Source organism: Brachypodium distachyon, chromosome 1, assembly GCF_000005505.3.
Source record: "Brachypodium distachyon strain Bd21 chromosome 1, Brachypodium_distachyon_v3.0, whole genome shotgun sequence".
Lineage (NCBI taxonomy): Eukaryota > Viridiplantae > Streptophyta > Magnoliopsida > Poales > Poaceae > Brachypodium > Brachypodium distachyon.
Window position 1 is genome coordinate 46,175,504 of NC_016131.3, and position 4,065 is coordinate 46,179,568.

The window sequence follows — 4,065 nt, forward strand, 5'->3', positions numbered from 1 at the left end:
GCGGACTAACTTTTCTGCAGGTCGTACTTCCTCATGGGCAGCACGCAGCCCCGCTGCCCCTTCCACACGCCCAGCTGCACCCCCTACACGTCCGGCTGTTCTGACTACTTCCACCAACAAGCAAAGTACCGCTACACCTACATCCGCAAAGGTTGGACCAGCAGCAAATGAAATACACCCGCTGCCTCTGCACAAAGTTCAGCAGCGTCCGTCGCTTCCACCGGACGGACCGGAGATAACCAATGTCGTAGGTGCAAAGGATACGGGCATTTTCAGCGGGACTGTCCAACCAAACGCGTTATGATCATACGTGAAGATGGAGTATATGATTCAGCCAGTGATTTTGACGAAGCTACATATGCTCTCATTGCCGAGGAAGAGCAAGAAGACCCCGCTGCCCACCATGACGAGGAGTTAATGGGAGCTGAAGCCGCTGATCAGTACTTGAGTTTGATTGCACAACGCACCTTGAGCGTCCAAATGAGCCACGCCGAACAAAATCAGCGGCATAACTTGTTCCAAACAAAAGGGGTCATCAAGGAGCGCGTTGTTCGTATCATCATAGATGGGGGAAGTTGCAATAATTTGGCCAGCACGGAGATGGTGGAAAAACTTGTTCTTACCACTAGGCCGCACCCCCACCCTTACTACATTCAATGGTTTAACAACAGCGGTAAGCTCAAGGTAACTAGAACAGTCCGTGCACACTTTACTATTGGTACATATTCTGATTTTGTGGATTGTGATGTGGTACCTATGCAAGCATGTTCTATGTTACTCGGTCGTCCATGGCAATATGATACAGATTCTGTTCATCATGGTAGAACTAATCATTATTCTTTTATGCATGCTGGTAAGAAAATTGGTTTGAAACCTATGACTCCTGAACAAATTGTGAAAGATGATCTTGCTAGAGCTAGTAGAGCAAAGAGCAAAGAGAAGGATAAGATTGAGAACCAGAATGTCGCTAAAGAATTTAAGCACCAAGCGTCTACTAGCAAATCTGAACCGAAACATGTTAATGAAATTAAATTGAAAGGTGCATGCTTGCTTGCAAGTAAATCCGATATTTCTGAGTTAGATACGAATAATTCTGTTTGCTATGCATTCATTTGCAAAGAGGCTTTGTTTTCATTTGAGGATATGCCTCCCTCTTTGCCCCCTGCTGTTACTCACGTTTTGCAGGAGTATTCCGACGTCTTTCCACAAGACGTACCACCAGGATTACCACCTATTCGAGGGATTGAACATCAAATTGATTTAATTCCTGGTGCTTCGCTTACCAACCGTGCGCCCTACCGTACCAATCCAGAGGAGACGAAGGAGATTCAACGACAAGTTCAAGAATTGCTCGACAAAGGTTATGTTCGTGAATCCCTTAGTCCTTGTGCTGTTCCTGTTATTTTGGTACCAAAGAAAGCTGGTTCTTGGCATATGTGTGTAGATTGTAGAGCTATTAATAACATTACTATTCGCTATCGTCACCCAATTCCTAGACTTGATGATATGTTAGATGAATTAAGTGGCTCTACGGTGTTCTCTAAAGTTGATTTACGTAGTGGTTACCACCAAATTCGAATGAAATTAGGCGATGAATGGAAAACAGCATTTAAAACTAAGTTTGGACTATATGAGTGGTTAGTCATGCCTTTCGGTCTTACTAACGCACCTAGCACTTTCATGCGGTTAATGAACGAAGTTTTACGTGCTTTCATAGGACGATTTGTGGTGGTTTATTTTGATGATATATTGATTTACAGCAGCTCTTTAGAAGACCACTTGAATCATTTACGTGCTGTTTTTGATGCTTTGAGAGATGCACGTTTGTTTGGTAACCTTGAGAAGTGCACCTTTTGCACCGATCGAGTTTCGTTTCTTGGCTATGTTGTCACTCCACAGGGCATAGAAGTTGATAAGGCCAAGATCGACGCTATTCAAAGCTGGCCAACTCCAACAACGGTCACCCAAGTGAGGAGCTTTCTTGGACTCGCTGGGTTTTATCGCCGCTTTGTAAAGGATTTCAGCACCCTTGCTGCACCGCTTAATGAGCTCACAAAGAAGGATGTTCCATATGTATGGGGCGCTGCACAAGAAGAAGCTTTTCTCATATTGAAAGATAAGTTGACACATGCTCCTTTACTCCAACTTCCTGATTTTAATAAGACTTTTGAGTTGGAGTGTGATGCTAGTGGAATCGGTTTAGGAGGTGTGTTGTTACAAGACGGAAAACCTGTTGCATACTTTAGTGAAAAATTGAGTGGGCCTAGTCTGAATTATTCTACTTATGATAAGGAATTATATGCTCTCGTTCGGACTTTAGAAACATGGCAACATTATTTATGGCCCAAAGAATTTGTTATACATTCTGATCATGAATCTTTGAAGCATATTCGTAGTCAAGCAAAGCTGAACCGTCGTCATGCTAAATGGGTTGAATTTATTGAGTCTTTTCCGTATGTTATTAAACATAAGAAGGGTAAAGATAATGTTATTGCTGATGCGTTATCACGTCGTTATACCTTGTTATCTCAGCTTGATTTTCGGATATTTGGATTGGAGACTATAAAAGAACAATATGAACATGATGCGGATTTTAAGGATGTTTTGCAGCATTGTAAAGAGGGCAGAACATGGAACAAGTTCGTCATTAATGATGGATTTGTGTTCCGTGCTAACAAGCTATGCATCCCAGATAGCTCCGTTCGTCTTTTGTTGTTACAGGAGGCACATGGAGGAGGGTTGATGGGTCACTTCGGCGTGAAGAAGACCGAAGATGTGCTCGCTGATCATTTCTTTTGGCCTCGGATGAGACGGGATGTTGAGAGATTTATCGCTCGCTGCACTACATGTCAAAAAGCTAAGTCACGACTCAATCCTCATGGTTTATATATGCCTCTCCCTGTTCCTAATGTTCCTTGGGAAGATATATCAATGGATTTTGTTTTGGGATTGCCTCGAACTAAGAAGGGGAGGGATAGCATATTTGTTGTTGTTGATAGATTTTCTAAGATGGCACATTTTATACCTTGTCATAAGAGCGATGATGCTACAAATGTTGCTGATTTATTCTTTCGTGAAATTGTTCGCTTGCATGGTGTGCCCAATACTATAGTTTGAGATCGTGACACAAAATTTCTTAGCCACTTTTGGAGATGCTTATGGGCTAAGTTGGGGACTAAATTGCTTTTTAGTACTACATGTCATCCCCAAACAGATGGACAAACTGAAATTGTTAATAGAACATTATCTACTATGCTTAGGGCTGTTTTAAAGAAGAACTTGAAAATGTGGGAAGAATGTTTACCTCATATTGAATTTGCTTATAATCGTTCACTGCATTCAACCACAAAATTGTGCCCTTTTGAAATTGTTTATGGTTTTATATCTCGTGCACCAATTGATTTGTTACCTTTGCCAACTTCTGAAAAAGTTAACTTTGATGCTAAGGAACGTGCTGAACTTATAATAAAAATGCATGAGACGACTAAAGAGAACATTGAGCGTATGAATTCTAAGTATAAACTTGCGGGAGATAGGGGCAGAAAACAAATTGTGTTTGAACCTGGAGATCTTGTTTGGTTGCATTTGCGCAAAGATCCTTTCTCTGATTTGCGCAAGTCTAAGTTAATGCCACGAGCTGATGGTCCCTTTAAGGTGTTAGCAAAAATTAATGATAATGCATATAAACTTGAGCTACCTGCAGATTTTGGGGTTAGTTCCACGTTTAATATTGCAGATTTGAAGCCTTATTTGGGAGAAGAAGATGAACTACCGTCGAGGACGACTTCGATTCAAAAAGGGGAGGATGATGAGGACATCCCAACTAATGATACAACCACAGCCCCTACAGCACCTACACCTCAAGTACCGGAGATACATGGACCAATTACTAGAGCTCGTGCACGACAACTAAATTATCAGGTACTTTCATTCCTCGGTACTTCATTTAATATTAATGAGAATATGCTGCTGCCTAAGATGGGTTCTTTTATGTGTTTTAGGAATGAAGGACCTAGCTTGCACCTCAAGGATCAGCGTTGGACAGCAAACCAAGGTGGCAGCAAG